Source organism: Carettochelys insculpta, chromosome 1, assembly GCF_033958435.1.
Source record: "Carettochelys insculpta isolate YL-2023 chromosome 1, ASM3395843v1, whole genome shotgun sequence".
Taxonomy (NCBI): domain Eukaryota; kingdom Metazoa; phylum Chordata; order Testudines; family Carettochelyidae; genus Carettochelys; species Carettochelys insculpta.
The window spans coordinates 295002669-295028681 of NC_134137.1; positions in this window are offsets into that span (position 1 = coordinate 295002669).

Sequence of the window (26013 nt, forward strand, 5' to 3'; positions counted from 1 at the left end):
ATTTTATGGCTCTAACTATTTTTGTTGTTATGGAGTTAAATGGTTGGTTTTTATGTAAAGAGTGTTTTTCCTGGCTAATATTGTCTGTGCATTCACTCCTCACTGTATCCATAAGGTGTATCAAGAATTATGAACATACATGATGACTGCTACCTTGGATAATATTTATGATGTCATGACCATCATCTTGACTAAAATGTTGGCTCTTCCTATAGAACGTAATTTATTCAGATAAAAGTAAGTTGTTATTTTTTCCTAAGAGTTTAGAGATTGAATATAAATCATGAAGACAAACATAGTCCCCATGGGCTATAAAAAGAAAAAGAAAAATGTAAGATTCTTTTAAGACTACAACCAGCACCTGTCCACTCATATGAAAAAGAAGTGAATGAATGAGGGGAACATTTCAAATACACAGTCTAAATAAAAATGTTTAAACTGGAAAGAGTTCCAGGTTACCTTGACATCTCGATGAGTACTAGGAAAAATTATCTGCAAGCCTGAAGAGTAAATCATGTGAGCTTTAATTTTGTTTGACCTTCTTGTATATATTTCAATACACATTTGTGCACATGAAGACTTTTCCCACATGAATGTTTGGGAAATGTATATTTTCATACTGTTACATGTATCCTCATTTGAATACAATTGAAATGATGAATGAATAAATAACTCCCCTCCCCCACTGCCCCCATTTGTTTGGGGACAATTCATGAACAGAAACATAGACTAAATTGACAGACAAATTATTTGCTACTGAGAAGTCACATAGTTCTTTTTTAACTATTATTTTCCTGGCAATATTTTCATCAATACCATTTTTCTTTTAGTGAGTCCAGCCTAAGAGGCCAGTAAAATAATCTTTAAGAGATATCATTTGGATGGAATATAAAACTAAAGTTTCTTGATCACTTGTGGTCATTAAAACTGCCACAGCATGTTATTTATTATTTGTAGTACTGTAGTGCCTAGTGGACCTAACTGACATGGAGGCCTTATTTTGCTAACACTAAATAAATATATTGGAGACAGTCCCAGCTTCACGATATTAGAAGTCATAAAATCATCAATTTCAGCTAATGCACAATGTCAACACAAGAACAAATAAATTGTCCATGAATAAATTTAGGTTGGAGATTTGAAGACGCTTTCAAACCACCAGAACACTCTGGAACAGCCACTCTCTCAAATGGAGAAGTTGGGGAAACACCACAACTAATTTTAAGATGGAGCTAAATAGGTTATGAACAGGCTAGGGTTGCCTATAATAGCAAGGGACTGGATACCTATCTCTCTATGATCCCCCTTGTTCTAGTTTTTAGATCGCCTAAATGTATTCTTGAGTATATAAAATCATGCTGCTGGATTTTAACAAGTGTACTGAGTACATTAAAAAGCTATAAATAAGACTGTGAAAAAGAAATGTTGCCAGGGAACTGGCCAATGTTCTTGTTAGCTAATGGACTAAACATTAATTCATTAGAAGTTCCCCAAAGGCCAAAGTCTCCATGAGATGGGAGTGATTATGATGTGTGAGAATCTTGAGAAAATGGCTTTATAGCAATGAAACAAAAAATCTTTCAAACATACGTACATTTTTTCAATCAAGAAGATTACTGGGTAGTCTGTTCCCTGCAATTCTTGTATCTATAAAGCTATACCTAAAATGTCCCAAATTTACACACGTTATTGATATTTTGGCACTTCAGTGTGTGCTCCTATTTTTAAGAGATGCACTCACAGCTCCCATTGACTGAGTTGCAGGTACTTTAATACCACTGGGCAAAAAAAATCAAATTGTTTATTTAGTGTCTGAACGAAAGTGCACTGGTGTGAATGTAAATATTTTCATTGATTTCACTGAGATTTCGATCAGGCCCCCATTTAGGCCTCAAATTTTAGAAAAGTTTCAGAGAGGTAGCCACGTTAGACTTTTTCAGCAAAAACAGTGTCATGTGGCGCCTTAAAGACTAAAATATTTTTTAGGGCATAAGCTTTCCTGCGGTTCAGCTCACTTCATCATATGCATGAAGTGAAAGCTTCACTTTGTAAGGACGTAGTGGTTAGGTCCTGTGATGGTGTCAATAGGGTAGATATGCAGACAGAGTTGGCAACAAGTTTTGTTGTGGGGATTGGCTTCTGGATTGGCATTTCTGTATGTGTTGTGCAGTTGGTGGTATTTTCTTCAGGTCAAGGGGCTGTCTAAGTGAGGACTGGCCTGACTCCCAAGGGCTGTGAAAGTGAAGGATCATCATCTAGGATTGTTGTAGGTCCCTGATGAGGTACTGGAGAGGGTTTAGCTAAAGGTCTGTAGGTAATGGACAGTTGCATTTTGTTGCTTTCTTTGTTGAGTCTGTCCTATACTAGGTGGTTTCTGGGTACTCACTGGGCTCTGTCAATCTGTTTCCTCACTTCCCCAGGTGGGTACTGTAGTTTTAAGAATGATGGATAGAGACAATGTAGGTCTTTGTCTCTCTTTGAGGGATTGGAGTAAATGTGATTGTATTTTACGGCTTGGCTGTAGACAAAGGAACACGTAAGTGAAAGCTGGAGGCATATAGGTAAGAAGAGCAGTCAGTAGGTTTTCAGTATAGGGTGGTATTTATGTGACCATTGCTTGTTTGCATTGTGGTGTTCAGGAAGTGGATTTCTTGTGTGGATTGGTCCTGGCTGAGAGTGATGGTGGGGTGGAAATTAGGGGCCATAAAATCTTATGCCTTAATTTGCTAGTCTTTAAAGTGCTACAGGACTCCTCATTGTTTCAAATTTAGACAGCCGTGCATTCAAATTTTGGTCAAAAATGTCCACTGAAATATCCAATGAAGGTGCAGGAAAAGATGTTTTTGCTTTTGATAGAATGTGTCTCCATCTTAGGAAGCGTGAAAAATTGGGGTGGGGGCAGGGGTAATAAGATCATATGCAATACAAAGCCTCTAATATCAGGTCAGTCCCAATAAAATCAGGGCATCTAGTCACCAAATCCATCTCAGGACTAAAACTTCAGAGGGAATTTATTAATAGGTTCTGCTATCGTCAAATATCAGAGGGGTAGCCACATTCATCTGTGCCCACCAAAACACCAAGAAGTTCTGTGACATCTTATACACTAACAGATTTATTGGTGCATAAGCTTTCATAGGCAAAGACCTACTTTGTCAGATGCATGTTAGTTGATAAGTGCCACAGAACTTCTTGTTGATTTTGCTCTTATCAGTTGACAGTGAGTTGTAACAAGGAAAACTTTCGTGTAACATTTGAACTAAGACATTTTGAAGCCTTTTCTTCATCATATTTGGAAGAAATATGTGTGTGTTGCAATGTTTCACCATAAATCAAGGCACAGGAATATAGGAAAGAATTAGGATAATTCTGAGTAACTGACAGAATTTAGACCTTTAGAAATCTGATTGCACAATACCCCTATTCGAATATCTCAACCTATTTGATCAGGCAGCTCCAGAACATCACCTGACTTCCCATATAATCCATTTCCTTTGAGATCAATGGGATAATTTCTTGGTACACTTTTTATTTTTTCATTTTACTTTACTTTCTTAATGAGAAATGAGTTCACTGTCCTCTTGTAGATGGGTGTGTGTACACTAGCCAGCTACTTCGAAGTAGCTGGCACCACGTCGAAATAACACGCGTCACGTCGACATACGCCGTGTGTTATTTCGACATTGAAATCGATGTTAGACGGTGAGACATCAAAATCGCTATTCCCATCCAAAGATGGGAATAGCACCCTACTTCGACATTCAACATTGAAGTAGGGAGTGTGTAGACAATCCGCGTCCCGCTACTTCGAAATAGCGGGGTCCTCCATGGCAGCCATCAGCTGAGGGGTTGAGAGACCCTCTGTCCAGCCCCTGTGGGACTGTATGGTCACCGTGTGCAGCAGCACTTAGCCCAGGGCTTCTGGCTGCTGCTGCTGCAGCTGGGCATCCATGCTGCATGCACAGGGTCTGCAACTGGTTATCGGCTTTATGGATCTTGTGCTGTGCAGGGCAAGTGTGTCTGGGAGGGGCCCTTTAAGGGAGCAGCTTGGGGCTTTGCTGGCCCCTTATTTCGACAGGGAGCACTTGTGTGTGTGAACGCTCCACATTTCCTTTCGGGGAGGTTCCTTTTGATGTTCCCCATCACTACTTTGATGTGGAAAGTTGATGGCACCAGCCCTGGAGGACATGTAGATGATACACATCAAAGTAGCCTATGTCGATGTCCTTCTTTTGAAATAGGCTACTTCAATGTAGTGTACTAGTGTAGATGTAGCCAATAAGTAATTAATTTGGGATTTACTATAGAGTCTGCTCTGCATTGAAGATCTTTTGCTAATTAAAGATTAATGTATTTTTCATTTCCATATAATATGCAAAGTTGGTTGAATATCCAAAAAAAAATACTACAACAATTGTCAAATGCCTTCCTTTCACTGCCAAAGTGGGGTCACAATGCATGACCATTCATTGATTCTGATTTTCAACCAACTTTATGTATCATCTGGAAGTCAAAAACACTCATTTGTCTTTCATAGATTCACACAATTTAAAGGCAGAAGGGGGCAGATAATCTAGTCCAGGGGTCAGCAACCCATGGCATGGGTGCCAAGGGTGGCATGGAAGCTAATTGTCATGAGCACATGAGTGGAGAGTTCAGCCCCACACCTACCACCCCATGCAGCCAGGAGCTTGCTCAAAGCCGTGTCATCTGTGGATTAGCAAAAGACCAGCTAATGTTACCAACTACCACCTAAACAGTAAAGGTCAGCATCTTAATGTATTTATTAGTGAAGCCATTGTAAGTAGGACTATAAGTGACTTTAAAAAGTAGCACCGGTACTTGGACCTTATATAGAGGTGAAAAGGTCAAATTTTGGCACTTTGCCCCAGAAGTGTTGTTGACCCATGATTTAATCTGACCTGTGTATCACAAGTCATTAAATTTTACACACTCACCTTTGCACAGAGTCCAGAACAGTAACTGTGAAAAATCATGGGTTCAAAAGGCATCCAGTGTTGAACTGAAGATATCAAGGCTGTGTCTACACTAGCAAGTTCTTTTGAAAAATTTTTCAAAAGAATGGACTCTTGAAAGAGCCCATGGAGCTTCTACACACAAAAAGCATTCTTTTGAAAGTAAATCAAAAGAATGTGGTGGTCCTTTCAAAATCATCCTTCCTTTCCCTTTTCAAGAAGAGCGCCTCCTTTCAAAATCTTCTTTCAAAAGAAAATGTGTGTAGATGCTCTGCAGGGTCCTTCTTTCAACAGAACAGTCTTCATTTTCAATCACTGGCCCATTCTTTCAAAAGAGTGGGGGCTGTGTGGACACACTCTTTCAAAAGCGCAGATCGCTATTTTTACCCACTTTTTTGTGTGTGGACGTGCTCTTTCGAATGAAGTTCTTTTGGAAGAGATTTTCTGGAAGAGCTTCTTTCAAAAGATCTCTGTCGTGTAGACATAACTCAAAAGAGGGAGAACCTACCACTTCTGTCTTAATTAAAAAGAACCCTGAACATAAAACAGGCCCAATAGGAAAGTGTATAATTTACTTTTCTAAAAGATGGCTACAGAATTTCTCAATATCAAAGTAAGCCAAAAGGAATACATGATAATTGTTTCATTGTATGGGTTTGAAGTTTGCTTGGTGAAAAATGGCCGGAGCTGTAAGAAAACTTAAGTGGCATGATCAAAATAGGATGCAAAAAAAAGTTAAAGTTAGCAGGGCAAATTGAAGTTTCAATTTTACTCTCTTTCGCTGAATATCTTCCTTTATTATTTTTATTTCTTTTCTCTTTGGTTTATTTTGTTTCTTTCTTTTTTTCATTCTTTAACCTTTGCATATTTACTTTTTGAAGGTATTGACAAGTGCTGGCATGACTTGCTTAAAGTAATACATTTATGAGTGTACTTTTCATATATCCAAATCATGTACATTTACAAAATTCCATATTGATATTTTTCTCTCTATTCAATACAATTAAATTAAGAAAAAAATGAAACTTACGTTTCTACATCTAGCCCATCAAAGTAGCCTCTTCAAGCACTGGTCACTTTCTGGGTTTTAAACACCGTCTTTCATGCCAGAGAAACTACAGGGTCAATAAGGATCTAAAAGCCTTGGCGGGCTATGTGGTTTTACATTTCATGGCTTGGCTACATTTTGTACCAAGTAATGAAACAGTTCTGTATCCCAGTGCTAAAATACTCTCCCACTAATTGTCTAGTAAAAATTGTCAGCATACAACATATGTATACTCACATTTTTATTGTCTTCGAGGAGGGCAGAATCAAGACTGCTCAGCTGCAAATTTCTCCCATAACCTTTCACTTGAGAAATTCATTGCAGCTGTATTTACTTTGGGTCACACAAAGCAAGCGACATGATCTTTTTTAAATAACTGTGTCATATTTAAAAATAAATTCAGGAATGGTGAATAATGAGGAATAATGATAAATTATTGTCCAAGTTTTTATGGGAAACCTAAAGATAGGAGATGTGAATTCCTAGAACTTGCACTAGAAAGCATTAAAGAAATTACTTTCCATTCTACAGTTCCTTGATAAGTCATCCATAAAAATATTAGCATACTGTGGGGGCCACGTGGTGCCCATAGCAGTACCACTAATCTGGAGGTATAAATTGTCCCAAATTGGAAATAATTATGGGTGAGAACAAAGTTGATTTGTCAGTTTTTATTGCAATTTTTTTCTCTTTGTTTGGTCCTCTGTACTTATAAATGTCAGTCTGTATTGGAAATGAAATTGATCTGAAGAAGTGGATCTGTCCCGTGAAAGCTCATCACTAAATAAATAATTTTGTTAGTCTTTAAAGTGCTTCATATTTGCTGCTTTGTTTTGTTGGAGTACAGACTAACATGGCTACCTCTCTGTTAAATATATTTAGTTCACCTAAATAGTCTTTAATCTGTTATTTCTCTATTTTGGCTTGTGTTCTTCCCCATTGTCAATATTAATTGTGTTAAACAACTGATTATAATTAACTTTTTAGTGAAAATATACACATCTCAGCTTTCTTGATGTCATCTCTTAAGAGCTCTTCTCTGCTGAGGTTAGGGTTTACACTTTCCATTCTCTTTTTACTGTTCCTAATACATTTACAGAATCTCTTCTTTCTGTTTTACATTCCTTGCTAGGTGCATAAATCATTTAGTGACTTAGCTTTTCTGACTTTGTCCTTACATGTTTGCACTATTCTTTTGTACTCATGAGAAATTTGTTTCCACTTTCTGTAAGATTCCTTATAGACCTTCAGATAAGGAAAGAAATCTCGATGAAGCCATACTGCTCATTTATTACTATTCTTTCATGATTTCCTTTCCTTGGGATAGTTTGTTTTTGTGCCTTTAAAACTCATGAAATAGTATGCTTTCTTATACTCCTTTCCCCCTTAGAATTCCTTCACACTGAACCTCATCTATGCGTACTCTGAGTTAAAGTGTGCTTATTTCAAGTCCTGCATCTTCTTTCTGCTGCTGTTATACCCACTCTTCCTTAGAACCACTAGCTATTAGTTTATGATTACTTTATTATTTTATGATTACTTTCATCCAAAAGCCTTCAGATTTGCAACTATTGCTACCCAGTTAGTCTAAAATGACTGTCCCCTGGTTATGGTCTCTGATTTCTGAAACAGAAAGTTGTCCACTGTACGTTCCAGAAACTGGACATTTTGGCTGCATCTGCATGTGCCCCTTCTTCCACAAGGGGCATGATAAGAGGATGTAAATATTCCATGCCTCATCAGCATATGGCCATGTGATTCAGAGGAAGGAAACTCCAACATTTTGAGGAAGATGGGGGCTTCTGGAAGGAGGGTTTTCTTCCATAAGATCCCCACAGGCCACACATCTACATGTGTATTTTGGAGTCCAGAAGAGCTAGGGCATGGGTGTTTGTAGACTGTTGTGTTTGTTGCCCCACCCTGCACTAGGTCCTGGCCCTGACCTGCCTTGAATCAGGACGTGGGCTCCTTTTCAGATGTTTGCTGCCCCGCCCTGAATCGGGGCCTGGGTTGTCTGATGTTTGCTGCCCCACCCTGAGCTAGAACCGGGGGCTACCTAAGACCATGGGCTTGCTGTCACCCTGACCTAGGGCTAGGTCCTGACAAGAGCTAATTTCCCCCAGCACCTGCCTGAAGTAAGTAAGGCAGGGAGCTTTGAACTGTTGCCTCTCACCCACCTGAGGCTATATGGGAACTCCTCAACTAGTGACTTGGGGGTTGTTTGGCACTCGTGGCATTGGGGCAGGATGGCCGCTCATGGACCTGGAAGGGGAGGAACCCTTCCGGGAGCTTCAACAGGCTACTTGCTGCGTTATTCTTCGAATGTATGTCTCGGTAGTTAAAGTTTCCATTACTACCAGGTTGTGTGTTTTGAAGCACTTTTTGTTTATTTGCTCTAGAAATGCCTCAGCAATCAAATCAAGTGGACAAGGTGGATATTACAGACCCCTACCACACCATTGCCCCAGCTATCCACACCCTTTCCCAACACACACACCTCCTTCTCGATCTTTGAACAAGGGCATTTATTCTTGGTGTAAAATGCAACACATCTTCTCTTTTACCCCTTGACTGTTCTTCCTGAATAAGCTATACCACAATATCTGTGATGAGAAAAAAATCATTCCAGTTCATGGACATTATGTTCCCATGCCACAAGGTGTTACCCAACTCATCACATCAAAAAATCATTTCAGGTTCAAGGCTGGGCTTACAAAATTTTGTTTCTGTAACTTGAACTGCAGCATCTATATAACACATATATGCAACAGACTATGTTAGTAGTTGTTAACATGACATGTTTATCCTGAGTATAAAAAGATTATTATACTGAATATCTGTCATCCAATCCACGCTGAGACAAGATACCTATTGGGGATCGGCGTCTAGTTAATAGCCCAGATGGGACTCACATGGATGGGCATTTCCTACAAGCTCCATCATTATGTAAAAGTTCGACAGAGTTAAATAAGAATACAAACTTCTTGATTTCATAGAAATTTTTCCAATAAATCTTTAGAAGATGAAGTAATGAATGCTATAGAGAAACCCAGTGGGTAACCCAAGCAAAAGAGTGTCCAGTGATAACAAAAGTCACTGTAAATAAAATAGTTTTGTCAAGAAACTAACAGCACTGAGTTCCTACCATAAAACATTACAGAGGTTAAAAGGTCAGTATTTTTGATTTGACTCAATAACAGCAGCCACAACACTAAAACAAAAGTCATATAAAATATGTTTGTTCTTGTGCTTTAGGATATACAGTGATGGCTATCTACAGTGAGGAAGTAAAGTTCTCCCAGTGGTGGAAGAAGGAATAATGAGTTGCATTATGGAGGGGTTCAATTTTCCATGGAGTGTCTGAAACTGACCATTTTGGGACATTAGGAAAAACTTTCCACCTGTCAGGGTGGTTAATTACCGGACTAAATTGCCTAAGGTTGTAGAATCTCCATCACTGGAGATATGTAAGAAGAGAGCCGCGTCTACACGTGCCGGCTACTTCGAAGTAGCCGCGACAACTTTGAAATAGCTCCCGCCACGACAACACGTGGCGGGTGCTATTTCGAAGTTGACATTGACGTAAGGCGGCGAGACGTCGAAGTCGCTATCCCCATCAGGAGATGGGAATAGGTCCCTACTTCGACATTGAACGTCGAAGTAGGGCCCGTGTAGCCGATGCGCGTCCCGCAACATTGAAATAGCAGGGTCCGCCATGGCAGCCATCAGCTGAGGGGTTGAGAGACGCTCTCTCCTGCCCCTGAGCTCGATGATCGCCGCGTGCAGTGGCCCCTTAAAGCTCTCCGCCCCCTAACTTCCTGTGCAGGAAGCTGAGAGAGCATGCAGACAGCAGCACAGCCACGCAGCCAGCCTGCACGTCTCACAGCAGCCCAGAGACACCCCCCCTGCTGCGATGGCCTCCTGTCGGCCACCCGCCAGCCCCCCAAGCAACCCCAGGGCACCCTCCCCAAGGGGAGCCAGGGCTCCCAGGCTGGCAGCCAGCCTGGGAAGAGGCAGTGGGGCCCCTCCTGGACAGAGGCCAAGATCCAGGACCTGCTGGGGCTCTGGGGCGAGGAGGAGGTGCTCCAGGTAATGGGGAGCAAAAGGTGGAACGTGGATGCGTTCACTTGGCTGGCCAAGGGTCTGGCCACCCGGGGTCACCCTGCCCACGTCAGGAGTAAGGTTAAACCACTGCAGCAGGGTTACGCCCAGGCCCAGGATGCGGCCAGCTGATCTGGGGCCACCCCCGTCACTTGCCCCTTTTACAGGGAGCTCAGGGAAATCCTGGGCCCCCAGCACACCTCCTCCCCTCCAGCCACTCTTGACACCTCGGCCGACTAGCTCCAGCAGGCCCCAGAGGCGGAGTCTGCCCCGGAGGCAAGCCATGCACCCCAGGGGCCCCCCCAGGAGCCCACTCCTGGGACACCGGAGGAGGAGGAGGAGGGGGGATCCTCCTCTAGCAATGGGGGGCTCCACATCGCGCTGCCGTCCCAGAGCTCCAGCAGGGCGTCCGCCCACTGGGTGTCCCCCGACCTTGGGAGTGGACCATCAGGTAGGTACCCCCCCGGTGCACAGCCCCGGGGTTGAGGGGCAGGGGCAACCGACATGACCAGGGCCCTCCACATGCCCAGATGACCGTGGCCCCAAGGACAGCAGTGGCATGTCCCTCAGAAGAGTGCATCAGCCCCTGCCCCCACAGCACTACAGGGCCATGCCCCATCCCTGGGGATGGGGGGAGCGGAACCTAGGGTCCCCCGGGAGGAGGGGGTGGGACACCCACCAGCAGCAGCAGCATCTCCCGGGGATGGGGATGGGGAACCAGCAGCAGAGGGGTGGGGGGACAAGGGCCATGGCTCGGGGGCCACACTAACGGCTGTCTCCACACTTCTTCCTCCCCTGTGTTCTGCAGCTGCACCATCGGAGGGACTGGAGAGCGCCGGCGAGGTGTCAGTGGTCCCAGAGAGCCCACCGGGGCCATCACTCCAGGTCAGCCCCTCGGCGGAGCACTGACCAGCCCCAGGGCAGGGACGACGGCGGACCCAGCACCACCCACGGATGGCAATGGACACCCCAGCTGCTGGCAATCCTCCAGTGGCAGCTGGAGTTCTCGGAGCAGTGCCCGTGGGTGGAGGAGCGGCACCTCCATCTGCAGGAGCGGGTGCTGTCCTGGCGCCAGGAGGCATGGGGGGCCTTTATGCAGACATTCGAGAGTATTGCGGACTACCTGGCCCCCCCATGACGCGCCGGCCGCTGCTCTGCCCGCCCTGCCTGCTCCACCCGCTGCTCCACCAGCTGCTCCACCCGCCATCGCACCGCCGTCCACCACCGAGGGGCCTTCCGCCGAGGGGGACCTGGGGCCTGCTGACACCCGCCGGCCATATCTGCCGGTCTGCCCAGCCCCCAGCCAGCCCCGGCCAGGGCTGAGGCTGAGGCGCGGGTCGCGGCCACCCACCCCCAGAGCTGGACATTAGGGGGTGCAGGGCCCAGGACATGCCCCCGCCCTTTGTACATATCCCCTTTTACTTATGTTGTGTATATAGTTTGTATTAGACCCCTGTTATTTTATGATACCTGCCTCCCATGTAAATAGTTCTCCCCTTCCTTGTCTTGTCTTTTTTTGGCTTTATCATCATTATAATATATATAATATTTATATTTGTTGTAAATAATATAATAATAATAAGAGTTCAACGTTTGATAGTTTCAGGAACAACAGGTCTATTTTTATTTGCAAGAAAAGAGAGGGGGGGGTGCTCTGGGGTGCTCTGTGGTGTGGGCGTAGGGGCAGGGAGTGTTGTGAAGGATGGCAGGGGTGCAGTGGGGGGCCTGCCAGCATTCACCCTGCGGCCTGGTCGAAGTGGGCCCGCAGGGCCTCCCGGACCTGGATCCCCTTGGTGTCCTCCTGGCGACTGGGGGCAGCAGGTGGCTGCACGTCGGCCCTGCCAGCCTCCACAGCCCAGCCCTGAAAGAATGCCTCCCCCCTGCTCTCGACCAGGTTGTGGAGGGCGCTGCACATGCCCACAATCTGGGGGATGTTGGTGAGGCCCTCATCAAGGCGGGTGAGGAGACACCTCCAGCGCCCTTTGAGGCGGCCAAATGTGTGCTCAACCACCTGGCACGCGTGGTTCAGGCACATGTTGAAGCGCTCCTGGCTGGCTGACAGATGGCCCGTGTAAGGGTGCATGAGCCAGGGCCAGAGGGGGTATGCCGCGTCTGCAATGACACAGAGGGGTATGGTGGTGTCCCCCACAGGGATCTCCCGCTGGGGGATGTAGGTCCCCGCCTCCAGCCGGCGGCACAGGCCCAAATTCCGGAATACCCGGGTGTCGTGGGTGCTGCCAGGCCAGCCAACATATATGTCCAGGAAGCGGCCCCGGCTGTCCACCAAGGCCTGGAGGACCACTGAATGGTAGCCCTTCCTGTTTAAGAAGTATCCTCCACTGTGCTCTGGGGCATGGATGGGGATATGGGTCCCATCCAGAGCCCCGAAGCAACTGGGGAAGCCCAGGGTGGCAAAGCCCGCGATGGTGGCATCTGGGTCCCTAAGCCGCACAAGCCTGTGGAGGAGCAGGGCATTGATGGCTTGGACGACCTGCAGGGGAAGGACATGGGAGAGCACCAGTGAGGGGTGTGCAGGGTATGTCTGGCCCTCCCCTGCCAGGGCTCCCCTCCACCCCAAGGCTGCCTCCCCCTCCCCGTGGGTCCTCTTACCTCCATGAGGACAGCCCCAACGGTGGCCTTGCCGATGCCAAACTGCTGGCCCACGGATCGGTAGCTGTCTGGAGTGGCCAGCTTCCAGACAGCAATGCCGACCCGTTTCTCCACGCTGAGGGCACATTGCATGGCGGTGTCCTGGTGCCTCAGTGCAGGGGTGAGCCACTGGCAGAGCTCCAGAAATGTCTGCTGGCTCATACGAAAGTTCTGGAGCCAGCGGTTGTCGTCGCACTCGCTGAGCACCAGCCGCTCCCACCAGTCGGTGCTCGTGGGGTAGCTCTACAGCCAGCGGCATGTGCATTGGGGAGGGGGGCAGCAGGGTCTGGGGTTGCTTCCTCCTCCCCTGGGGGCAACTCCTTTTCTGTGGCTAGAATGTGATCAGCTGCCTCCTGCATGGCATTGAGCAGGGCGAGCAATGCTCCTGCAGGGGCGGCTGGGTGGACCTCTGGCTGCTGCTGCTGCTGCTGCTGGGGGTCCATAACTGTGTCACTGAGTTGTGCGTGCCTATGGCTCTGCAAACCGCATGCTGTGCAGGCTGAGTGTGTCTGGGAGGGGCCCTTTAAGGGAGCGGCTAGCTGTTGCCCTGGAAGTGCTAGTCCGCCCTGTGACCCTGTCTGCAGCTGTTCCTGGCACCCTTATTTCGATGTGTGCTACTTTGGCGTGTAGATGCTCCCCCGCAGCGCCTACTTTGATGTGGTGCTGCCCAAAGTCGACGTCGAACGTCGACGGCACCAGCCCTGGAGGATGTGTAGATGTTATTCATCGAAATAGCCTATTTCGATGTAGCATACAATTGTAGACGTAGTCGAGGTGGGATAAATATCTAATAGGGTTGATGCACATGGAACTTGGTCCTGCCGTGAGGAAAGGGGACTGGACTTGATGGCCTCTTGAGGTCCCTTCTAGTTCTAGTATTTTATTATTCTAAAGATTGGAAACATGACTGGAAGACCCATAACTTAGGTCCCACAAAAGTGTAAGAATACAAAACACTAAAACCAAAAGACTCCAGTTCTATTATGAATGCAAAGCTAACCCTTAAGAATTATGCCTGGCTATTTTTTTTTTTTTGCTATTTTTTTCCTGCTTTGCCCCTTACAGTTATTCTTCTTTTCTCTCCTATATTTCTAAAGCACCCTAAACTGCCATAAAAGTCAGTTAAACTTTTAATTCAGATAATGATGCTATATAAAGTGAAGTGAAGTGAAGAATCTCCAAATTACACATGTTTTTCATTTAATCATTTTGGAAAAATGTTGTATGAAATGTGGAAACTTTTATTTTCAAAGCATTTGCATTTCATGTTGAAGGTTTGCGGATTTTGCATGGGACATAGTATTAATAAATACTATTGAGAATACAAATGAATCAAGTCAGATCTTCAAAAGATGTAAAATCACCAGTTTCACTGAAGCAAATATAATTATGCTGAGCTTCATTGATGTAAATATGACCCATCAGATCTACTGGTTCATTCTTATCTGCTATTTTATTAGCTTTTCCAGGAGCTATCAAGTCAGACACAATTACCTCAGGAGAAGTAGACCATCTTTCTTAAAGATAGACCTTTCTTAAAGGTGATCAATGATTGTGGGTTTTCTAATTTTTGCATTCTCAACTTCAGACATCTGAAACAGGCCTGAACTGTGTTCTGAGGATGTGTGGTCAACAACTTCAGAAACTTCCTTTTAAGACATCACAAGTTGGGCACACAAAAATTGATACATCCCAAATCACTGATCACTTTTGAAACAAACCAACAAACAAAACAGCCAACCAACCAACCAGCCAACCAACTACTCAGTTTAGTGAACTCAGAGTAATCAAATTTACATACAGGATCCTATGGATTCACTTATGGAAAAAACAAAACAGAAACAAAACCACTCTGCAACCCCAACTTCAAAAGTTTTTTGTCCAGAATGGCAGAAGAAAATGTTAATGGCTGCTTAAAGACCCCGTTCTCCCTTGGGGATTGCGAAGGTGTGGTGACTTGAAGTGGAGAGAGTCACCACCTGGGTAGGCAGGGAGGATTGGTGGGGCTGAAGTAAGCCTTTGGCTGTATACAAAACAGAGGAGGGCATGTAATTCCTGTCTTTCCAATCTGTGTTTCCTCTCACACCCACATTAGCAATCTCCATCTTTCCACTCATGCTTCCAGCACAGGGCCAGGAGTTTTGGTCTGCTGAGGGCACTTACAGATGTTTTATTTGTGAATGGGAAAGAATTATTTCCCTCACTGCCAGATTGGTCAAAGAGCTAGGGTGTGGAGAGGAGTTGCTTTCCTCCATAGCAGCTCACGGATCTACTGGGGTATGTCAGGAGGTAATGTTCAGGTTTTCTCAGTTTAGGTGTCCAGCCTCCATACTTGTTCCACAGGAATCTGGTGTCACAAAGTTAAAAAAAAGGAAGGGGACTTGGGGGGAAGGCTTCTCCTAGTTGTGGGGAATGAGGTTGGTGCTCCTAAAATGTGGTATGGCCCCCTTTCTCCAGACCCTTAATTCCCAATACCACAGAAAGCATTAGGATCTGCACAATGATGTGCGGTCTTACAGTAGAGGGCTGAGTGATAGCAGACCTGCACCAGCTGAAAATTATTAAGGAGAGACTGATGACTTGTACTGTAAGGGTGACTGCAAGGGTGCTTTCGGATGAGTTAAGTTAATAAAGTTGTGACCTAATAAAACCACATCCTTTGCAGCTTTCCTTCCATTTATCCAGAAATATGAGTGCAGACAGCTCTTTCTGTGACATGGATACCTTTAATCTGAAGAGGCCTTTTACATGATTAGAAATGTGAATTAAACAGAACAAGAGCTACTCTGCGATTGTTCTTCAATAAAGAAAAAAAAAGAGAAAGAAAAGAAAAGAAAAAGAGAGGACCACTGAAAACTGTATCTTGAGACTTAAACACACAGCATATTTAAATGTCCTTCACAGTTTCTGCTCTGTCTCTCCATGGTGCTTGAATCAACTGCACTAGAAGCATCTCCCAATTTCTGCTTTCAGTGCGGCAATTTGCACAGTGCATGGTGTTTCTTCATGGCCTGCAGAGTGGTTGCAGCAATCACTAAAGCAATAAAAATAAAAATAAAATAAAAAAAAAAAAACAGGGAGAAAAGAGATTGAACAGGGTCACAGATGTGAACAGCTGCTTAAAAAAAGATTGACAGGACGATGGAGCAAGAAGAGTTTACAATGTATAGAACAAAAGGCCTTCTGATAACTTTAGAGTTCTGTAGAAACTTCCACAGTAGCAGAATAGTTCATCTTCATCAGATGATGAGAAAAGTAGGTCTTTGCCAATGAAACCTTATGCTCCAAAATATCTGTTAATCCATAAAGTGCCACAGGACTTCTTGTTGTTGTCGAAGATGCAGACTAACACGGCTACCTCCCTGAAAATAGTTCATATTTTTCTAGGTTTTGGTTTGTATTTTTGTTTATATTGTAGCCTGCAAGTTAGATGCCATTTTTGTTTGGTTTCCCTATAATGTCTAGATTGAGAGTACCTACAAGATAGATGCTGCTTTGTCTGCACAGTTGACTGTCTGCAAAAATTACACTTATTTTGGATCCTAGAGATGTTCAATTGACCTGTTACCAAGAAATGGAAATGTGCATCCTACTCAGCACTGCACTAAAGCAGGTACTGTCGGGCCCGGCTCAGTTACGTTAAGACATGGATGTGCCAAGGTGTGGTGGGGGCATGACATTTCATAAGGGCGGTGCAGTATGATTGGCTTCTGGGTCTCACGCTCATCCAGCTCATTAAAAATGTTGAACTATGCGACTGTTTTTACGTATGTGTATTCACATTTAGATACCAATAAATAAAAATTCTACAGACTTATTTTCTTACAAACGCCAAAAGTTTTCTTTTTCATATGAACATAATCATAATTTTCACTGGTTTGGATTACTTTAGACAGGCTGGGGAGGCCCTACTATTTGCAAGGATAAAAAGTGGAGCTCCATGTAAAAAAAGTTTGCTCACTCCTGCATTAAGGATCCTTTTCACACTCCAGCAATGCTTTAAAGTGGATGTAAATTACATTTATCTGCCAGAGCACAGGAGAAGTTTGAGTGTTTAAGGGGAAACACACACACACCAATAACTGTCTTCTATGTATATGCAATACAACACACATGGCTGGCCTGTGTCAGACAACTTGGGTTTGCAGGGCTCAGGCTGATAGGCGATAAAATTAAAATTACAGCTTTGACATTCAGGTTTAGATTAGAGCTAGGGCAGTGGAATCCTCCCACCTCACCCAGATTCCAGCGTGAGCCCAGACATCTACTCTAATCTTACAGCCCAACAGCCCCCTCCTCCATGAACCCACAGCAGCTGAGATGGGCCAGCTGTGGCTGTTTTATTGCAGTGTAGCTCTATCCTGAGAGGCATTAATCCAGGAAAAAATAGTTGTGTTCATGCTTAACTTTAAAACAGGTGCATGATCTTACAACAATCAGAAATACATTATGCATCAAAATAAATTTGTGTTCTAGAACATTTCTGTATCAGGGCCTATATATGGTATACTTTATAGGCCTGATCTAAAGCCCACTGAGTCAGTGAGTAGAGTATCATCATCTCCATGGGCTTTGTATCAGGCTTCATACTCCTGAAATGATCAGTGCCACGGAGAGAGTTGGTTAGAGAGTTTTCTTTGACGTGTTCTAACCCAAATCAGGGAGCTTCTTTCTCTTTCAGAAAGAAACAGTATAAAATGGAAACTCTCGGGATACGTCTATGCTACCACGCTCTGTCGTCAGAAGTTACTAATTGAAGAGAGCTTCCTTCAAAACTTCTGTTGACAGATCACATTCACACACAAAGTAGATTGAAAGATCAATCTGCTCTGTTGACAGAGAGTGGCCAGATTGCCCGGCTGCTCTCTCTGCAAAAGGGTAAACTGAAAGCTCATCAAACAGCACTGCTGGGGGAACTGGAAGCCCTGTCTGCCGACAGAAGGGCCCCCAGAGTGTCTACACAGCCTTTTTGTTGACAGAAAACTGTTGACAAACGTGTTATACCTGAACGTGAAGAGGTACCATGCTGCCAGTGGATGTGCAGGGTTTTGTCAACGGTCTGTTGACAAAGCACATTTTGGCTACGTCTACACGTGAAGCCTACATCGAAGTAGCCTATTTCGATGTGGCGACATCGAAATAGGCTATTTCGATGAATAACGTCTACACGTCCTCCAGGGCTGCCAACGTCGATGTTCAACATCGACGTTGTGCAGCACCACATCGAAATAGGTGCAGCGAGGGAACGTCTACACGCCACAGTAGCACACATCGAAATAAGGGTGCCAGGCACAGCTGCAGACAAGGTCACAGGGCAGACTCAACAGCCAGCCGCTCCCTTAAAGGGCCCCTCCCAGACACACTTGCACTAAACAGCACAAGATACACAGAGCCGACAATGAGTTGCAGACCCTGCGCATGCAGCATGAATCCCCCGCTGCAGCAGCAGCAGCCAGAAGCCCTGGGCTAAGGGCTGCTGCACACGGTGACCATAGAGCCGCACACGGGCTGGAGAGACAGCGTCTCTGAACCCCCCAGCTGATGGCTGCCATGGAGGACCCCACAATTTCGACGTTGCGGGACGCGGATAGTCTACACGGTCCCTACTTCGACGTTGAACGTTGAAGTAGGGCGCTATTCCGATCCCCTCATGAGGTTAGCGACTTCGACGTCTCGCCGCCTAACGTCGAAGTTAACTTCGAAATAGCGCCTGACGCATGTAGCCGCAACGGGCGCTATTTCGAAGTTAGTGCCGCTACTTCGAAGTAGCGTGCACGTGTAGACACAGCTTTTGTGTGTAGATGCTCTGTGGGTTTTTCTGACAAAGGGCTGGTTTTGCTGCAAAAGCTCTCTCATGTAGACATAGCCTCAATATATAGTTTTCACAGTAAGAAAAGAACACAACTTTTAGTGCTATCCAAGTACAAAATGTATGAAATGTTTCAATCAGCTTTACTGGAGACAGTGAGATTTTTTATATTTGTTGAACATACTCCTGAAAACTTGGCAGAAGACTCAGTCTGGGATATTTTTTATGGATTATTTTGTGAAATTATATCTGAGGGTATTTAATAAAAAATGAAACCATATAAAGTTTGTAATTAGTGGTCAGGGCTATTAATGGCAATTAAAATTCTTGGATTTCAGGTCTATTGCTTAATTTGCAAATATTTTACAAGGAAAGAAAGATATTACAGTTTTGTAAAAAAATTTTGTACAATATTTATTGGAGTTGAAAGCTAGACTGAAAAGTAGTCATGGAACTGTTTGGCCTGCTTTGAAAACACTATGAATTCAATACTTTCCTCCACAAGAAATCATACTGTCTGGTTACACAGAGATCTGCCGTTTTATAGTTTAAAAATCAGGATTAGGGTTTTTCCTGTAAGGAGCAACAAGTAACATAGTGGGTGCTGGTTGAGACAACAGGAAATGTTGTGGAAACCCAAAGATCCCTGTGGTTGTATGCTCTGAGTGATGCCAGCTGGCAACTGTAAAGAAGAACCAGCTTACGGTAAAATACAGCTTAATTTAGTGAGTATTAAGCCTTTGGAAGGTGCAGAACTGACAGCCCTGGAGACTGAAACTTTCTATGCAGTCAAAAAGCTGATTCAGTACTTTCACATAGATTGCTAACCCACTAGTGTGCCCCTGTTTAGGTCTACAGGGCTTATCTCTAAATGTAACAGGTTAGTTTCATCCTTAACCTCTCTGCTCAAGGTGTTAGTTTTTCCCAACGCAGAGGTTTTTACATGACCATTGCAAACTGGATTGATACTACTCAACTAATTTTCATGTAGGGCACAAAACAGCCATGGGAAATCAAAACCCCTTGATCTCCATTCTGCACCACAGGATGGTACACCTCACTGCACAAATTAAAAGCAAAGTGTTCAACATCTATTCCATTCCCATTGCCCTCAGGCTGGCAATCCACCAGCATTTGAATGTCACTGTGAGTTTACTGATGCACAGCTGATGATGACTTTGGCAGGGTTCCCACAGAGCCCCCAGGTAATTTAACATTCCTTGATGGTGATCCCCACCTCATGTGCTGTTACTTCTCAGGTTTGAGAGATGCAAGTTAAAATGCCTTAGGCCAGCAAAGGGCTACCTAGGCCACTGTGCCAGTGTTGGATTTTGAGCTCAACATGCAAAACATTGTTGTAACTGCTGTTCTATGTTCTCACCAAATCATGTGCAAAGTGGGCGAAGTGAGTTGTCTGTTGAAAGTTTATGATTCACTGATTCTGTTTTTACTGCTAGATATCATTTTTATATTTGAAGTTATAAGTATTGGCTTTCTATGGGTGCATCTACACTTGCACTCCTCTTTCGGAAGAGGCATGCAAATGAGGGAAATCAAAAATGCAAATGAGGTGCATATTTGCATATTTGACACCTCATTTGTATATTCTTATTTTGAAAGAGCTTCTTTTGAAAGAAGAAAACTAGTGTAGACACTGCTCTTTCGAAAGTAAACCCCTTCTTTGAAAGAATCCTTCTTCCCATCAAATGAAGGGGAGAAGGATTCTTTCAAAAATGGGGTATAATTTCGAAAGAGCAGTGTCTACACTGTTTTTCTTCTTTCAAAAGAGCTTCTTTTGAAATAAAAATAAGCAAATGGGGTGCCAAATATGCAAATATGCACCTCATTTCCATTTTCAATTTACCTCATTTGCATACCTCTTTCGAAAGAGGAGTGCAAGTGTAGACGCACCCTATATGTATTTGACATGTTTGTTTCTGGGAGACCTCAACTGGAGCCTTGGCAACCTATTGTGAAAGGATTCCTGGTCAAGTGAATCAGTATTTAAATGACATAGGGTCGTAATCGGTGCCAATCCACATCTAAAGAACTTGACTTGTATGTTTAGTCCAACAAATAGAAAATGGCTGATTGCCTAAAAGGGACATGGACAGGTAACCTGCTCACATGACATGATCCATATTGGACATACTTTCACACAACAAAAACAATGAAATTGCCTCAACATGGGAAAGGATATCAAGGGGCCCCTGTGGTTCCTACACCTTGGTCTTACATCTTTCTCATCACCTCAGAAGCATCTTTGCTATGAAATTGGGCCCAGAAAGCGTGATACCTATCGTATCTAAGGATGTATTCCAGACACTTTTAAGAGAGTCTATTTCATCTCTGTTGCAAGCCTTCACCAAGAACTTGGTAACTGGTGTATGTAATTTGATTGCTTTGTCAATCTCACTCTCAACTTTTTCTTTCTTTCTTTCTTTCTTTCTTGTATTAATAAACCTTTTCATTCTGAAGGATTGGCACAGCATGCTCTTTTGCGAAAGATCTGAAGTATAAATTGACCTGGGAATGTGGCTGGTCCTTTGGGATCAGAAGAATCTATTTAGATTAGATGAGATTGGTTTTCATAACCTCAAATATGTGAAAGGAAGGAATACTGGTTGTGTCACAGGAGAAGCTGGAGCGTACAAAAGAATTGCTTGTGTGACTTCTTGGGGGCCAGTATGGTAGCAGAAGTGGTGGTTTGACTGGTTTGGTGTACCTGATAGTGGAGGACTCCCAGTCGTGGGCTATGAGTGCTGGGACTCTTTTGACAGACAGGTTGCTAATATAGATGTTTAAATGAGTCCCTCAACAAGGAGGACGTGAACCTCCTGTTCACAGATCCCAGGACCCGAGCAGAACCCTGCTGCAACCCACAGGCAGGAGAGTACCACCCCGGTATGCCACGAACCCCCGCCTTAGCCACCTAGAGGGAAGTGGCTGGCACGGATAACGAGACCAGGACAAGGGTTATGGTTGAAACAAAATAACAATGATTTTATTGATACAACACTAACAAACTATTATTACTAAAAGGGCTGAAACTCTTTCTAAAAACTTACACAGAACATTGTATCCTTGTATTTGTGTCTTCTTTAAGTTTTATTTAAACAGAAGGCAAAATCAGTTATGAATTAGGTTATATATATATCAAGGTAAGTTTAGGTAGGATAGGGTATACAAATTCCTTTTGTGTCCTTTAAGAGGTGGAGTGGGGGTGCTAGTTCCCACCACCAGCCAGGGGCAGAGTGCTAATCCTGCCCCGAAATTGTTGGATCCTGGAGCCGGTCAAAGCTGTTCCTCTTTTCCGGGAGGCCTTCCGTCACTCCTATAGTGGGTCCAACTCTATATGTGACTTCAGGAGGCAGATAGCTCTTCCTGGTCACTTTAGGTACACGGAAACAGGAGGCAGGGAGGCAATGCCTTTACCCGCAATTATTTGGGAAGAAGGTAAAATAGAAAAGAGGTTTTAGGGAGGTCTAGCCTTCCTGATAAGGCAATTATAACTTTAACACCCTTTACTAATCTTACAATATTAAATATATTATAATAAAATAATAATAATAACAATAATAATAATAATAATAATAAACTAATTAACAGCAATAATTAATAATTAAATGTGCTGAGTATTCATATAATAAAGACTCAGCCTGGGCTTATAGGCCCAGCCTCTGGGGTCAGGCCCCCAGGCTGTGTGCCTCCCCCGTCGGGGAAGCACACAGCAGGGGTGCGAACCCTACTCCCCCAGTGGGGACCCCGGTGTCCCAGGCTAGTGTGTATGTGTGTATAAGCAGATAAAGTTATGTGTCCAGTAGATAAGTTATATCCGATGAAGAAAATTCAGAGGTAGATGTTGTGTCCGGTGGTAAGTCAAGTCAGGTGAGAAGTCAAAATGGCGGCGCCACAGGAAACGTTGATGCTGGTGGTTAAAAATGGCAGCCCCAGGGTTTGACAGCCAGGTGCGCAGTACCCACCTTCCAGTGGGCCAGTTCGTCACCTGGCCACAGCTCTACTGAGGCCGCTTGCCGCTTGTTGCTGGTGCTGCAATGTTGTGGCAGCACTTTAGTGATTTTTAGTCAGCTCTGGTGATTTCAGCTCTTCACCTTTAAGGCTATCCTGAGGGCTCAGTAGACGCAGCATCAGCTGCCACGCCTCCCTGTGCTGGGTCACAGAGTCCTTGTCTGTATCCCCAAGGGCCGCAGAATGGCAGGTGAGCCCTGCTTATATACACTGATCTCATTAATAATTCATGATTCTATTTCCCTATTCATGATCTAATTACCATAAAGGAGCGGTTCTCAAACAGCTCCTCCTGGGCATGGAAGGTTCTGGCAAACCAGGCTTCCGCCCAATCAGAGGCCAGTATTCAAATTCATGATCATTAATAATTCATGAGTTCAGGTTGCCGGGGAGCTAACTGACAAAAAGTGACCGTTAGTAATGCTGCTAAATGGCAGCCTGTGACACTTTAGAATTTCATGTGTCTGCACTGATTTTACACAGCTAAAGGCATGTTAGCCCTGGCCCACGGGGACGATTATGTCCAGAGATGTTAAAAAATCCTGACAATGAGTAGCTCTGTTCTGAACATTTTTCCCGATTTGGCCCTCCCAGCAGTGCCCAGAAAACCTCTATTTCAGCTAGTGAATGGCCCTCATGAACAGCTCTCCTTCATTTCAATGTGCTGCCAAACTGTCCTAACCAAGACTGTTTCCTGGGATACACTAGTTTTGCTAACTGTCTCGCATACCTAGAATTTGCGGGGTGTGCTGATTGAACCACAATAGCACTTTGATTGGATGCAGAGGGTACACACAGCTGTTACAGTCAATGTGGTGTGCAGTGAGCATGCACCTCACTTCATGTGGCCTGGCTTTCCATGTGTGTCACTTTAGTAATACCAGTAGAGAGAGAGAAAAAAAACAAAACAAAAACAAAAAAAACCTTTGCTGACTGAGTTCAGCGGAAGTTAGTGACCTCACATGTGATCAACAATAAACAAATTGTCCCCCGGGCCACAGATAGAACCCTAGTGAGCTGCAGATTTCCCACCACTTCCTCAGGCTTAGGGCCTTCTGGCTTTCATTTGAACGTCGATGCCCAGTTTTGTTCAAACAAAAGCTGTGTTTGTATTATCATTATCAGTGTTTGATTCAGAAGCTTTCAATGCATTCCGGTACCCTAAAGAAGTCATAACCAAAATGAAATCAAAGTGATCGTGGATTGTATAGCTTATAGCACCAAAAATCCTGCAGGTCACAAGAATCCTAGTATAGGAGTAAAGGGTCTTCAAAGTACCCCGGGCACTTTGAAGTACCGGCAGGTTAGCTGCGGCTACACGCAAGATGGCACTTTGAAGTTGCCATGGGGGGCGGGGGGCAGGAATGTGCTTAATGAAGTGCTGCATATGCAGCGCAGCACTTCATTAATAAACTCCCAATACCGTACTTACCATCCTCCCTTCGAAGTAGGGAGGTAGTGTAGACAAGCCCTAACTCTTGTAAAAGCTACTTATTGAAATAATGACAAAAGAAGTACTAGTGATTAACGGGTGGTGGGGGTCACCAATTCTGGTGGTTGTACTTGGTGAAGGGTATTGATACAAGGCAGTGAGTTAACACTGCATCATTTTTGTGATGGGCTATGATCTGGGGAAGAGAATGGCAATAAGGAAAAGCAGATATCTGATACATGTCCGCAGGTAGGCCCCCAAGGAAAACTGTATGGTTGCATAATAGGGTAGGTCTACAATGTACAGCACCTCCAGGGGTTTTCTCTGTGATAGGGAATGGCTCTGGCAGTCCAGAGGAAGCAGAACACTATCCGCTAAAAATATCAGTGTTGATGGAGGAAGCACTGCCTGGGGATGGAGAGCTATGTATTTTCATATCCTAATGGTCCACACATATCTTTCTGTTCATTCCACGTCTCGCCTTCTACTCTCGCCTTATACCCCTGCTGGGGGAGATGAAAGTGCTTTATATGAAGCCGTAAGGAGTGTGCTGAGCAGCTTTCTCTGTGCAGAACAATACAATGGAGCAACCTTCACACTCTCAGTGATCCTTTCCCCTCAGACACTCTCCTACCTTCAGGAGGAGAGAGGGAAATGACAGAGTCTGGAGAATATTGAATGGCTGACTGGTAAAGAGAATGCCAGCCTCAAGATTTCCTTTTACCCCTGGAAGGAAGGAGAAACAGGAAGTGGAAAGCTCTCCCGTTTTCCCACTTTTTGTGTCCTGGAGTGAATCATCTGGGACAGATCTTCCTGCAGAAGAAAAGAATCAGGTAATTGTACAAGGTGGGAGTAGCCTATTTCTCTAACTGGCTCAGGACTATTCCACCAAGGAAGGTCTGGAACCCTATAAGCTCTCCTGCCAAGCAACTTCTCCTGCTGCTGTCCATTTCTCCAGTCCGTAAGAAGGACGTGTCATGTTGCATGGATCTCAGTTACCTCACAGCCTGGAGATGAAAAGGAAAGAGGAAGTGTTGTGCTCCTTCACATCCCCCACACCCAAAAACCAGGAGAAAAAGCTAGCATTGATTAATACCTTTTATCTCTCCAATAGCTTTCAGAACTCTTGTTTTAGGTTTTAGTGGGGGGAGGATATAAATTCATTCTGAGGCAAAATTTCAAGATGACGGGTTGATTTGCCCCACTGTTGACCTGCTGTCCATCAAAACCCTGCTTTGAGATGTGTGTTACCACATGATGCAGGTGGTGATTTGACCAGTTCAAGTTATTAAGTTTCAGCCAAGATTTCAGTGAACCCAAGAGTGACACCTCTGAACAGGATAAGGCTGTGTTATGGACATTAAAAGCTGAGAACAAAACTATGCAAATCAAAATGTTACAACTAAAATAATTACCAGTTATTGTGACCAGTGGTTAGCATAAGGAAATAAATTTGCCTCCCTCAAGTTCCTCACCAGCTCAGATTTAGAAAGGAATAAATAATCCTTACTTCACCAATGAAATATATTAAGCAGAACATTTTAAAAAACCCTGCTGATTACTGTTATTGAGTGCAGCAGAAGAATATAAAGGTGAATTGTTCCCCTACATTTTTCTCCTCCAAAAGAATGCAATTAGAAGATTTATTTTTTAGTCAGGCCAACAGACCAATTTTCAAGTGTTTACTGCGATTCTCCAGATTCAAACTTCTTTTCAGCATCCTTTCACAGGACTAGATTTCAGATTTGCACCTGGTCACAGCCTAAGGGCAGGCATGGAAGGTACAAGTCACAACACAGAGATATAAACCTGCAATATTTAGACAGGGGAGCCAACAGTACAGTCAAGTTATACACAGTCATGTTGCTTTTAGGTTACAAAATAAATATCAGTTATTGTATGTGGGCTCCCTTTAATATGTTGGAGTTTTTAAAAGCAGTTTAGAACTAACCTTCAGCAACTGGTGAAA